Source organism: Anthonomus grandis, chromosome 6, assembly GCF_022605725.1.
Source record: "Anthonomus grandis grandis chromosome 6, icAntGran1.3, whole genome shotgun sequence".
NCBI lineage: Eukaryota > Metazoa > Arthropoda > Insecta > Coleoptera > Curculionidae > Anthonomus > Anthonomus grandis.
In genome coordinates this window covers 14,977,279-14,992,130 of record NC_065551.1, presented here as the reverse complement: position 1 = coordinate 14,992,130, position 14,852 = coordinate 14,977,279, and the positions used below count along the sequence as shown (strand labels likewise).

At 33.1% G+C, this 14,852-nt stretch overlaps 1 protein-coding gene across 1 annotated transcript in view; it reads left to right on the top strand.

The window, feature by feature from the left end:
- The first annotated feature begins 6,549 nt into the window (after positions 1–6,549).
- Positions 6,550–14,852, top strand: part of LOC126737214 (mitochondrial uncoupling protein 4) — a 71,562-nt gene continuing 63,259 nt past the window's right edge. The window contains exon 1 of the mRNA XM_050441999.1: positions 6,550–6,708. The gene's annotated coding sequence lies outside the window, so the exon portion shown is untranslated. The remainder of the gene's footprint in view (positions 6,709–14,852) is intronic.

Below are 14,852 nucleotides of genomic sequence, written 5' to 3'. Positions count from 1 at the left end.
GTGGCACCCATCTCATGCATAACAATAATTCTAGTACGAATTTCCATAATACTCTCCCTCTGTCCAGGCAATCTTGGCATTGTGAAAAAATATTACATAAAACACTTTAAAAAATAAAAAAAAATTAAACACGTAAATAGACTCGAGGCACTTATAAACACAAAAGACAGTACAATACTACTTACCATCAAATTTATTTATAATTACCACCTTATACATTTTACCTGCATCCCCGTGCCGCCAATTAATATGGAAAAACCCTCCTTAAAAACAGATCTTAAAATTTACAATGGTACCTTATACACAATGTTATAATGGGATCGATCGCATAAGCTGCCCCCGCATCAGCCCCCGTTACTTATTTTCGAAAAATGCCGCTATACTTTCTTCATTCATACAGTGTAGCCAAATTGTGCTTAAATTACGTGTAAATGGGTAAAGAGACACGGAGCGAGGGACATTTTCAATTTTGTTGACTGTACATGTTACAATCTCACTTTTAAAATGACATTTTAATTTTATGATTTATTATTTGTCGTTTGACCCAGTCTATACGTTGATGCACAGAAAATTAAAAAAGTTGTGTTATCTTTTCTTTTATATCAGTTAAAAGTCAAAAAAAGATAAAAAATAATTTAAAAAAAACTGGTGAATGCACTGGGAGATAGAAATGCCCGCCGCCTTCATTTATTTAACATTGTTTAAAAAGATAAATACGAGGCGAGCTACGACAGTTCTTTAAAATGTCGTTTTCTTAAGACAATTTTTTTTTACACATTACATGGCAAAAAAAAAGACTAAAAATAACTTAAAAAAAAACTGGTAAATGCAGCGGGCATTTCCAGGGCATTTCCATCTCCCAGGGCATTCACCAATTTATTTACTTAGCTTTTTTTAAAAAGATAAATACGAGGGGAGCTACGACAGTTCTTTAAAATGTCGTTTTCTTATGAATATTTATTTATTTACACATTACAAGGCAAAAAAATATTGAAACTAACTATTAAAAAAATGGAGAATGCGCCGGGCATATCTATCTCCCAGCGCATTCACCAATTTATTTACTTAGTTTTGTTTTAAAAAAAAATTGTACTTTTTAATCATACCTAAATAATAAACGAAATGTAAAAAGAAAACTAATTATTTTAATAACGAAAAAGAAAATAAGGGATTGCTTAGAATGTACAAGAAGAAGTAGCTAAAGCGCTTGGAATTAGTTTAAGAATGGTGCAAAAGGTTGTATATGAAAACAAGAACAATCTTATTTCCAAGCAGGAAACAAAGTATAAAAGGAAGAAGCCGAAGACTGAAGATTTAAGTGAATGTGTAAAAATGAAGTAACAAATTTGACTAAAAAATGACAGAGTCGGAAAACTCTTCGTCTTTTTCCGAATCTTCTTCAAATGGAGCAATGCTCAATGGTTCAACTTGGATATCGAGTACTTTTTCTCTCTTCCACCAGGTTCTAATAATGTTTTCTGTGTGATCCACTGATTTACGCCAATACTTCTTTGTGATGTGATTCAATGCCTCATTCCAAACAGCTTCAACCTGGTCAGATCTAAGCCCAGCACCCACATGCTTCTCATAATAAGATTTTGACTCTGGCCATATAAGCTCAATGGCATTAAACTGACAATGGTATGGTGGGAATCTTAAAACTTCCTGGCCATATTTACGTACTATTTCGTCAACAGCATATATTTTTGGTCTTTTCAGCGATTTTGCAATTGAAAGAAGTTCGGATTTTAGCATATATGGCAAGGGATTCTGATTTTCTTTTACTAACCATTCATAAATTTCGCTTTTTCTCCAACTTTCATTTGGTTGTTTATGCAAAATTCTTGAATGCTACGACGCATTGTCTAATACTATTAAGAAAGGTTCTTGCAAGTTCGGTATTAACTGTTCCTTTAACCATTTTTCAAACATTTCGCAATTCATATGTCATGATAATCCATACTTTTAGACTTATAAGAAAAAATTAAACTTGCACCTGGAACGAATCCCGTTGAAGACCCGGCATGTAAAATAATAAATCGTTTTCCCTGACCATATCCTTTTTTTCTTTTCACGCTTTTCACAGATTTATTTTGCCAAGATTTGATTCCACTCCCGTTTGAAAATATCCAAGTTTCATCTAAGAATACCACTTTCCTTAACTTTGATTTTTCATTTTGTGTATATTGTCTTAAAAATCCTATTCGTTGGCTCACAATATTTGGAAGTTCACACAAATATCTTCTATTGCAGTCTTTTTTATAGCGAAAACCTATGCTTTTAATTAAATTTGATAAAGCAGAAAGTCCAATTTCCAAAGTGCCGCTTTGCTTTAAAACATCCCTCAGAAATGGCAGCGTTATACTTCCATTTTTACACATTCACTTAAATCTTCAGTCTTCAATTCTTCCTTTTATACTTTTTTTCCTTCTTAGGAATAAGATTGTTCTTGTTTTCATATACAACCTTTTGCACCATTCTTAAACTAATTCCAAGCGCTTTAGCTACTTCTTCTTGTACATTCTTAGGCAACCCTTTATTTTCTTTTTCGTTCTCGAAGTAATTAATATAATTAAGTACCATTTTTTTGGCTTGAGGATTTAGAAATCCATAAAAAGGCTTTTTCTTTTCCTTGTGACAAACAAAGTCATCCGTCAATCGAAACGAGACAGGCATGTTTGTTATGAAAGTAATTGTTTTAGAACCACTGACATTTATCATTTTATCTTCTTTTGATACATTAACGCAGTGTTGCCAGGTCTCATGATTTATCATGAGATCTCATGATTTTGACTTACATCTCATGATATCATGATTTTGTCTAAAAATCTCATGATTTAAAAAAAAAACAAAGATTTAAAATCGTAACTCAGAATATTAGTCGTAAAAATAAAAATAAAATAAAAATAACCTAAAACTACAACTAAATGTACACATATAAATATCATAAAGCCTTAAATAATATCCGCACAGCCCTATATAAACGGGAAATACTGACGAGTATGGGGATTCCCCGAGATTCTCGGATATTTCTACGGGCTATATTTTTCACGAAGTTTTATGCATTTGCTCGTGTATTTGGTATTGTAAAGCATTATTTGTGAGTTGAAAATAATTAAAAAATATGAGTGACAGTGATTCTAGTAGTTCTAGTAGTAGTACATCCAAGAGTATATCTCTTCCAGGACCTAGCAAGAAAAGAAAGGTTTATAAGCAAAATTTTAAAAAGGAATGGAAAAATATACCGGGTTTGCAATGGATCGAGAACAGCAGAAAGGGGACAGGCTTTGCCTGGTAGGTATTTATGATATTTTAAGTTAAGGTACTTTCTGTAAAAATAAGTGCAATTTGGATTTATTGAGTACAAAATCTAAATTCACTTATAATAATGTTAAATCGAGAATTAAATGATAATATGAGTTACTGAATCGTAACTAATTAAAATTTGCTTTAATGCGGATATATATAATTTAAGGCGAACAAAACTTTTATTTTAATGGAGGTAAACGTTTTTTTTTTTAAATTTAAGGTGCGATTACTGTAAATGTGATGTTAAGGTATCTGCAGGGAAAACCCAACTAGTAAAACATTCTGAGACTGAAAAGCATGTTAAAGCTTTGCAGAGAGCATCAATGGGCAAGCAAAGTCAAGTAAAAATAAGTCAAATGTTTGCAGAAAGTTTTAAAAAAATAAGCATTGCCGAAAAAGCGAAAGAAGGAATTATAAGAACTGCGGGGTTTCTAGCCGAACATAATCTCCCTATGAATTTGATGGAGCATTTCGTCGATTATCTCAATGCTGTAGGCACTGATTCAGATATTGTCAAACAAATGAAATGTAAACGAACAAAGATGTCAAGAGTTTTACAAAAAGTTACAGGCTTGTCTCAAGAATCTTGGCTACTTGGCCTAATGAGGGATAATAAATTTAGCATTATCATAGATGAGTCTACTGATAACTCGTGCACCAAACATTTATTTTTAGTTGTAAGAATGTGCATTAATTTTGACATTGAAGACAACTTTTTGGCGTTAATCCCAGTAGTAGAGACCACAGAGGCTGCACTTTATGAAATTTTAATCAACTTCCTTACCGAAAATGGTGTTCCATATAAGTCAAACTTTATTGGCTTTGCTTCAGATGGAGCGAGCAACATGGTTGGCGTTAATAATTCTGTGGTCAGTCGATTGCGAGAAAATATTCCAGGTATATTCATAATGAAATGCATATGCCATAGCTTTCATTTGTGTGCATCATATGCATGCCACAAGTTGCCTGAGGAAGTGGAACAATTTGCGAGAGAAGTAAGCTATACGCTAATAAAATAAATGTATACTTAATTAAAAAATATAATTTTTTACAGGTATATAACTATTTTTCAAATAGTCCGAAGAGAGTGGAAGAATATAAGGAATTCCAGGAATTTGCAAATGTCTCAATATCGAAGATTTTACATCCTAGCCAGACACGTTGGTTATCTCTGGAATGCGTGGTTAAAAGGCTTCTTAATCAATATGAAGCTTTGAGGTTGTATTTCGTAGATCAGGCGTCTCTTAAAATCAGTCAAGCAAATATTATTTTAGAAAAACTAAACACGCCCGAAAATAAATTATACTTATCATTTTTATCGCATGTACTACCTATTTTTAATAGCTTAAACAAATTAATGCAAAGCGAATCGCCCAAAATTCACGTTATTCATAAAGAGGTTGCTAGAACAGTTAAAACAATTTTAGATTATTATATTAAGGACGAATATCTAAATGCCAACATTGAAAATATAGATTTTAAAGACCCTAGACTTTTTTTTTAATTTAAATGACATGTACTTTTCTGCCCACATAAACTCTGCCGATCTGGAGAAAAACCGACTCGACATGGTAAAATTAAGATGTCTAGACTTTTATATTGAGAGTGTGGAGCAAATATTGTCAAGATTTCCACTTAAAAACTCTGTGTTTCAGAAATTAGAATTTCTAGATCCTGAGGTAGTTAAATCAAGAAAAATCAGGTCTATAAGCAATGTTTCTATGTTGTTTCAAAATTTAATTCCTGCTGATATGCAAGTTATTGACAATGAATGGTTGTTACTTAGAAATTATGAAATTAATTTTACCTGGAAAGGTATTTGCGATTTTTGGGGTAAAATTGCTAAGATTTAATGTGTGGAAAATACAGAATCCCGGTTTCCCAATTTAAGTAATTTTGTGTTTAATTTATTAACTTTGCCGCATTCCAGTGCTAACGTAGAGAGGGTGTTTAGTCAGATAAATTTAAACAAAACAAAACAGAGAAATCGGTTGAAAACTCCTATGATAGCTGCTATACTGCACACCAAAAGTTAAGTGGGCAGAGAAAACCGTATTTGTTCAAATTTTCCAATAGGAAAAGATTTGCTTAAAAAATTAAATAAACAAATTTATGATTCCGATGAGTCAGAATAAAATAACGGATATTTCGGATTTTTGTTTTTCAGTTATTTACTTTAAGATTATGTACGTTTGTTTACTTTAACATATAATTTTATGTTTTTATTTAAATTTGTTAATAAAAAAGTAGATATTTTGGTACTTGTATCTTTATTTCATCAAAAAAATATTTTAACAAAAATAATGTATGTTTTTTTTTTAAATAAGGCTTAAAACGCCATCTCATGATTTTTTTTCCAAAACTCATGATTTTTGGTTACATTTTTCATGATTTCATTTTATTTCACCTGGCAACACTGCATTAACGCTGCATATATCTGTTATGTTTATCTGACGCGTTGTAGTTAAAAAACGTTGTTGCGCAAATTGAAATGAATCGTAACTACAAAAGTTTGTCGTTGATAATCCGATACACCCGCACGATAAGAGCGATTTTGACTATAGTTATGTCCTATAACTCATCGGCTAAACTGATATAAACTCCCTTCAACTGACATTTTGATCCTAGAGATAATCCTGCACTAATTTAACCCTCAAAATCAATCCTTGTAAAAAGGGCTGTACTTAATAAAAATAGTCTATCATTTGATCCATTGACCTAATAGATACGCGCGTTGTAAACGTAGCTATTGCTGTTTCTGGTGAATGTTTTAAAACTTGACGTTCCGCCACCTTTTTTAACGTGCTAGTTAACCAGGCCGCAAGAGATCTCTACCGGCGTAGGAATTTTTTAAATAAAATTATATATTAATCTTATAAATACTAATTTTGTTATTAAAATGAAATATAACCTATTGAGTTACTTAAATTTTGTATTAAAAAATCTTTGAAATATTAGATAATGACTAAAATACTTTTAAAAGTGTTATATTTTTGAAGAACTATTTTTCTTAAGGTAGTGGCCAGCTGATTATGATACTCTCCGACTTGTGCAGTTTCGAGCCAACGTGGACAGCTTGGTTACATATAAATCACCAGTTCAAACGCTTCAATCCATTTACTAATAAAATAAATTTCTATAAAATTATCAATTATTAGAAATCAGATATTATAAATTAATACGATATAGAAAAAAGTGAAGACTTTTTCTACAATGATGTCATAGAAGTGACAACCGGCCAATACCGAAATCATATGGGATTTACAACTGTCAAAATGCCTCCTCTCTCCCCTCCAGAATAAAATTTTTACATGCAATTTCAGATCGGATATGTTTATTACCGAATATCGCGGTCGAACGCAACACCAAAGTCCAATTTGCTTTTGTATTGATCAAATGGTAAGTTTCACTCTTAAAATTCAATAAAATTGACAAAATATTTTATAAAAAAAATTAAAATTAAGACCCCTTCCTGAAAAATTTGATCGTCGCGGCGTTGCCTTATTGTCGGCCCAAAAAGTAAACAAAAAAGCTACTAACTCATTTTTAATATTTTATGTGAGATTTATGAGAAATTTACACACAATTATTGCTTATATCAACAAAGAATACTTTGGCATTTTAACATTCCAGGCGAAAGTCACTTATTCCCTTTTAAATATTGATTTTGCACAACCTGGAACTACTTGTTTTTATTTCAAATTTCACCATCTACCTGCTTCTAATATTAATTTATGATTTATTTTATTTGTTTGCACAGTAAATTAATATTTCCTGTTATTTCCATTAATGTTACTTTCAATCTCCCAAAGTATCATAGGCTGCACCAGTTGCTACAACCCAAAGGTTAGATATGTGATTCGAGTAGGTATAACATTATTCAGAATCCTAACATTTTAACACGTGCGAACCTTATGTAACACATTTAAAATTAACACAAGCCTAAAAAATACTATTTTTTAAAAGTTTTCTATATACCTACTTCTTGTTCTTGTTAGTTTTTTTGATATTATTTTAGCTGTGAGATGAGAAAGACCCATTTGCTGACAATCTGGCAACTATGGCTATAGGTCTGATATACAAAGTAAAATTTTATTAGTAAAAAATAAATAAAATATCAAAAAAACATTTATTAGGATAATATAATCTTGTATATTTATTATGAAAATAATTTCAAGTGTCATAGGTTTCCCTTTTACAAAGTTAAATTCATTTATTCAAGCTAATATACAGGGTGTTCAGAAGCTAGATGCCATCCTTTAAGGGGGTGATAGCTGACTTAATTTCAAACATTTTAAGCTAAATATGTGTAGGTCAAAATTTGTTTATTAATTTTTTATGGCAATTTTTGCATTTTTCTCGAGAAATACCAAAATTTCACACTTATTTATTTATTTATTTATTTATTAACGGAATCCATTTACAAAAGTATTACATAGCATACCCATACAAACATATATATTCAGAAACATTATATACAAAACTATCTATAAATTAGTGTAAGGTGTAGATGAGTTAATTAATTAAAGCCCCTATGAAATAATATTCTTCAACTGCCCCTTAAAAGATGTTATCCTAGAGTCAAAAAAGTTTATCTGTCCTGACAGACCATTAGCACTTCGAGCCATTCGTGTAATTGGCTCATTAATACCATAATTAGTATGGTGGAATGGGACTGAAAATATTTCTGATTGTCTATTCAATCTGGAAGGCACCCTAAGTTTAAAAAGAGACAATAACTCGGGACAATCTATAGTAGCATTTAAAACCTTATGCATAAAACATAAGTCGAGTAATGTTCTTCGTGACTCCAATGTGGGTAAGTTCAGGTTATCCCTGACCCACTGATAGTAATACTCCTGTCTCCTGTAACCACATCTAAAAGCCGCCACCCTTAAAAATTTATTTTGAGTTTTTTCAATCTGCTCAATGTAGCAGTTATATGACGGGGACCACACAATTGAGCCATACTCCAAGATGGGCCTAACAAGAGAGCAATAAAGTAATCTAAAAGTAAACAAAGACAAATCAGTTGTAGACCGTTGGATAAAACCCAGCATTTTCATTGCCCTACCAGTCACCTGATTGATGTGACTTTTAAAAGACAACCTGGAGTCAATAAATATTCCTAAGTCAGAAACCTCTGTTTTGACACCAATTGCTACATTATTTATTTTATAAAGAAAAGCAATAGGGTTTCTTTGCTTAGAAAAAGTAATCTTATGGCACTTATTGATATTAAGGGACATTCTATTCAAGTGGCACCAATCAAAGAATAAATTGAGGTCTTTTTGCAGGAGCACAGCATCAGAAAGGGATGTGATAACCCTAAATAGCTTCACATCATCAGCAAACATTAGCACACGACAATTTTCAAGTTTCCAAACTAAATCAATCAAAAAGAGGCAAAACAAAACAGGGCCCGAGTGAGAGCCCTGTGGCACCCCAGATGGTACCAAAATTTCAGAGGAACATGTACCTCCAAGATTAACAATCTGGGTTCTACCTCTGATGAATCCCGAGATCCACTGAAGAAGAGGCCCCACAATACCTAAAGCCCTAAGCTTCTGCAAGAGTACCCCATGGTTAACTCGATCAAAAGCCCTGGAAAAATCTGTATATATTGAGTCAACCTGAAGTCCCTTCTCCAAGCAGCGGTAGAGGTAGTTGACATACAGCACCAAATTAGCATCAGTAGATCTGCCTTTTATAAATCCAAATTGCTCAGGATTAAATAAAGATTTAAAACTCCAGGCAATCCTATGACTGACCAGGCAGTCAAGCAGCTTTGGCAACTCAGATTGGTTACACACAGCCCGATAATTGGAAATTTCATTTCTACTACCAGATTTAAAAATGGGTTTTAGAAAACTTCTCTTCCAGAGAGTGGGATAAGAACCAGTACCTAGAGATTTGTTAAAAATGAACAGTATTGGTTTCGTAAGAACACAAACACATTTCTTTAGGAAATGCCGGACTTAAATGGTAATAGAGGGCAAGTTACAATTAGTTTCGGAGTTTCAAAGTTTATTTTGTTTTGTCTAATGTGTATTAATAAAAATACGATCAATTCCAAGCTTCTGTGTAAACTTATAGAAAAAATAGAGACATTAAAACGCCCTTTATTTTTAGATATCACTCATGTGGATGCCTGGCCAATTTTCAGAATTATGGCCTCTTTTGTGCGGCAGGTCATGTAAACAAAAATTATTAGACTGAGACCACTCATAAGCCTACTAAGCATAAGAGCCCCGATTGTGGGGTTATTTTAGGTTTTAATGTTAAATAAAACACAATTTTGTTTAAACTATTTATTGTTCATGTTCAAAATGCAATCCATTATTTCTAATACAGGCACGAGCCCTTTTTGTTACTTCTGTGGTAGTTACTCTTATGATCATATCTTCTTTCATCCTTTCAAATGCTTCATTTATTTTGCGAATCAACTTTTCTCTTATTTCGGTGGTGTATACAAGCTCCTTTACACGGCCGCATATGAATAAATCCAGGCGATACATAGGCGATTAGGTCAGGCGATCGAGGAGGCCAAGGAAAGGTTCCGCCTCTACCGACCCAACCGTCCGGAAAACAGTAGTCTAAGTATTCCTGACAGCCAAGGACCAATGCGCTGGACAACCATCTTGCCGAAAGATTATTGGTCTTTCTCATTCCAATAATCCAGCTTTGTCTAGAAGAAAGGGGATATCATTTTGTAGGAAATCTAAATAGTAGGCACCATTTAAATTCTCTGGTAGAAAATGTGGCCCAATAATAGTTATTACTATCTCTACAGCCCACACATTGACCGAAAATCTGTTCTGAAATGGTTTTTGTTTTTTCCAGTGCGGATTTGCATTTTTGGCAGCCTATTCGTGGAGGTTGTGGAAGTTGGTAATATCCTCCCTGAAAAAATTGGACTCGTCTGTCCACACTTAAGAATAATGGGTCCTCAATGTCCATGTTCAATAAAAAGCGGCAGAACTGAATTCATCTTGCAGGGTATTTTTCTTGTAAGCCCTGCACCCCCGTACCATGAAAAGGATACTGTCCATCTTTCTTCATGGTCGTCCACACCTTCCAACTAGAAAGGCCAAGGTCTTCAGCTACTTTTCTGACGCTTGCAGTAGGGTCTGCGGTAAAAGCTTCCAGTATTTATTTATTTATTTATTAACGGAATCCATTTACAAAAGTGTTACATAGCATACCCATACAAACATATATATTCAGATACAAAACTATCTATAAATCAGTGAAAGGTGTAGATGAGTTAATTAATTAAAGCCCCTATGAAATAATATTCTTTAACTGCCCCTTAAAAGATGTTATCCTAGAGTCAAAAAAGTTTATCTGTCCTGACAGACCATTAGCACTTTGAGCCATTCGTGTAACTGGCTCATTAATGCCATAATTGGTATGGTGGAATGGGACTGAAAATATTTCCGATTGTCTATTCAATCTGGAAGGCACCCTAAGTTTAAAAAGAGACAATAACTCGGGACAATCTATAGTAGCATTTAAAACCTTATGCATAAAACAAAAGTCGAGTAATGTTCTTCGTGACGAAATTTGCTCCTCAATCTCTACATTATTATGGCCAGGGTTGACTTCACGTGCCGGATTATTCCCAATACCAACTTCAGTAAGACGGCGAAAGGTGTTTTGAAACACCCTGAACTTTGGTAACCTCCGATCTGGATAACGTTCCTGGTACAAGCGTCGTGCCAAAGCTCCATTACCGTTAGCGCGTCCATAAGTGAAGACAATGTCAGCGTACTCTTGGTAAATTCCATTTTACAATACTGTTTAATAAAACGGGCAGAAACTCGATTTAAAAAACAGTGGATGCAGTCAGTACGAAGTTGATAATCTTACAAAATTAGGGGCGAGAGTGAAACTAAACAACAAGAGGCTAAAATCACACGTTGTTATTATGCACTGAATCCTCCGGCGTAGCTAAAATCACACGTTTTTATTTATTAAGCGAGTACCTAACTCGTAACCCCCACCCCAAAGTACCTACTAGGTACCCCTTACCCTACAGTATCTACTATTAGGTACCTCTGCTTAATTTTGTTTTTATTACTTTTTATTTACCTGAATATTTACCTGAACTGTCCCATAATAGAAAACCAATCCAGTAAGTTTTGTTTACATGACCGGCCGCACAAAAAAAAAAAAAAAAAAAGAGGCATTTATTTCCAACAGGTTTGTTACCCAATTACAGGAAAGAATATAAGGAAAAAAAAAAGAAAAATTTACCAAAATGAGTATAGAAATAAAAAATGAAAAAACAAAATGCTTAACATCTATGCACTATAACAGACTATCTATATACATACTAGAAAGACTCTGCATCACCTATTTACTTAATACCTTCTATAATGGACATTAAAAATAAATACAAAAATATCGAACCGTTCATGTAAATTATTATTAATATAATTCTGACACATTATATTAATAGGGGATTTAAACAAAATATTAGTCCTAGCGGGATTTACATAAAATAATCTAAAATGCCTAGAGTTTATTCTTGGTACCAGAAAATTTAATCCAGCCAAAAGGGTGGGACAGTCAATCTTGTTATGAATAAGGTTATATAAGAATTTTATGGAAAGAATTTCTCTTCTTTTTGTTAAGGAGATAATATTAAATTTATTTAAGTATAATTGATTATCCAAACCTCTGGCTGGAAAGACACCTTCCTCTCTAAACCAGAGATACTTCATAAACTTGCGCTGAATGCGCTCAATATCATCTATCAGGTAGCTATAAATTGGGTACCAAATTGGAGATCCGTATTCTATTTTTGAGCGTATGTAAGTGAAAAAAAGTAGTTTTAAAGTATTAATATTTTCAAAGTGCCGACAGTTTCGATAAACAAAACCCAACAATTTGGCAGAGTCATAAACTATTTTTGCTATATGCTTAGCGAAACTTAATTTTGCATCGTAAGTAATTCCCAGATCAATCGCCTCATCCACTCTGGCCAACAGAACATTATTTGCTCTATAGTCAAAATTGATTGGCAACAGTTTTCTAGAAAATGAGAGAATAGAGCATTTATTAACATTTAAATATAGTCTATTGACATTGCACCAATTCTTTACTTTGTTAAGATTTACCTGAAGGAATTCGCAATCGTCTTCAGTATTTATTTTTGTGAACAATTTTATATCATCCGGAAACAGTAAACTCTGACAAGACAGTAAATTGGCAAGATCGTTTATAAATAATAAAAAAAGAAGCGGGCCCAAGTTAGATCCTTGCGGAACTCCCGAGCACACTTCATATATAGGAGACTTAAAGCCTTCATATTCAACAAACTGTTTACGACCTCGTAAGTAAAATTTTATCAAAGCAACTAAATCCGTAGAAAAACCAAAAAATTTTAGCTTATGAAGAAGTACAAAGTGGTCAATTTGGTCAAAAGCTTTGCAGAAATCAAGGTATATTACATCAACCTGACCTCTATTATCCAAATGCTGACACAGATACTCATTTAGGCAAGCCAGGTTTACTGTACAGGAGCGATTTTTGATGAAACCAAATTGATTAGGTGCTATGTCTAATTTGACATGGGTATATATTCTATTATAAAGAACTATTTCAAAAAGTTTGGAGAAATTACATAAGATCGATATAGCTCTGTAATTTTGAATGTCGTTCTTCGGTCCCTTTTGAGGATCGGGGATATTCTTGCAGTCTTCCATTTATCAGGAAATACTGTTGAAGACAAGATAAGATTAAATATGTGGGCAATAGGCCCTGATAAAGCGCGAATACAATCTTTAACGACAAGACTTGGTACTCCATCGGTACCGGAGGTCAACTTACTTTTTAGTTTATTAGAGGCGGTGACAATTTCATCTTCCGAAAAATTATAAGAGCAATTTAGAGAGTTGTTAATAGTCTGGCTCGATTCAATACCAACATTAATACTAGATGGGTCCGACTCAATATATACTCTTTGAAAGAAAGTTCCAAATGCATCAACAATTTGCTGTGGATCTTTTATTGTACGATCCTGAAACAGCATTACTCCGGGAATACGCGAAATTCCTTTCTTGTTCTGCACATAGTTCCAAAAATCGGAGGGTTCTACATTAATTCGATTTTCAGCTGTTCGAGAAAATTCTAAAAAAGCAATCCTAATTTGTTCTTTAATATTGCTTCGAACTATTTTAAACTGACTTTCATAATAATGAGTTCTGTATTTCTTGAGTTTTTTTCGATTTAAATTCTTTATGATATCAGAATTAAACCAGACTGGAAATTTATATTTTTTAACGATTTTAAGCGGAACTGCTCTATGAAATATTTCATTAAGTGTACTGTAGAAGCTGTCGCAAGATACATTAGGATCAAAAGAGGCAAACACCTCCTGCCAGTCGGCAGCTTCAATTAAGCTATAGAAAGAAAGAAAGAAAGAAAATGTGCTATATTACGTAAGACAACAAAATTTTGTGTACAAGCATCCTAAAAACTAAAAAATACCAAATTAACTTTAAATTTCGAATTTCAAACAAACATAACATCTAAAACACTTTACCATAAAATTTACACACATTACCAAAATTAATCATAACAAAACAGATTGAGAAAAAAAAAGCATCTTTTTGATAAATTTCATTAAAAAATAAGTAAAGCTGTCAATAAAACAGAATTTAGAAGAAGTAAATTAAATTATTTAACAGGAAACAAAACTAAAACACTAAAATGATGTCAGGTTAAAAGGTATCATTAAAAAAATCGTCAAGGCTATAATATGCCCTGGATAATAAAAGTGATTTTAATTCCTTTTTGAATCTCTTAACTTCTAAAATTTGTCTGATACATAGAGGAACCTGGTTGTAAATTTTTTTGCTAAGGTATATAAGTGAGTTCTTGGTGAGGGAGGATGTAGGGATTGGTAAGGGAAAATCGTTAACCTGGCGAGTCATATGACCAGTGTTAGAGGGAGGTTTAGGACATTTATGAATAAGAGTAGCTGTTTCTAAGATAAAAAGAGAAAAAGAGTTAGGATTTTTTGAGATATAAAGAGAGGTTTACAAGAATCTCTTAACCCAGCGGAACATAGGTATCTAACTGCTTTTTTTTGAATCACAAAAATTATGTTTAATAATCCCTTGTTGTTTAAACCCCAAAAAGGCAAGCCATAACGAAGGTGGGACTCAATAAGAGAAAAGTACACTGAACGTGCAACTACCCCTCCCAGCTCATGCCCTCACATCCAGAGGATAATTTTGATGCAAGATTTAGGATATGATCTTCCAAGCGAAGGCGACCATCAATGGTAATACCAAGGAACTTACAGCTTTCTTTGTTTTGTAAGGGGGAGTTTTCACTAAACATAAGGCCCTGAACGTCACACTTAAATCCCAGAATAAAGGTTTTGCCCACATTAAATACAAGCCTGTTTGCAGCACACCACTCCGATAAAATCTTAAGATCCTTAAAAACCTGGGCTCTAACATTATCAGAATCTCTATGATTCCATAAAATGGTGGTATCATCAGCAAACTGAACCACTTTGCCCTGCA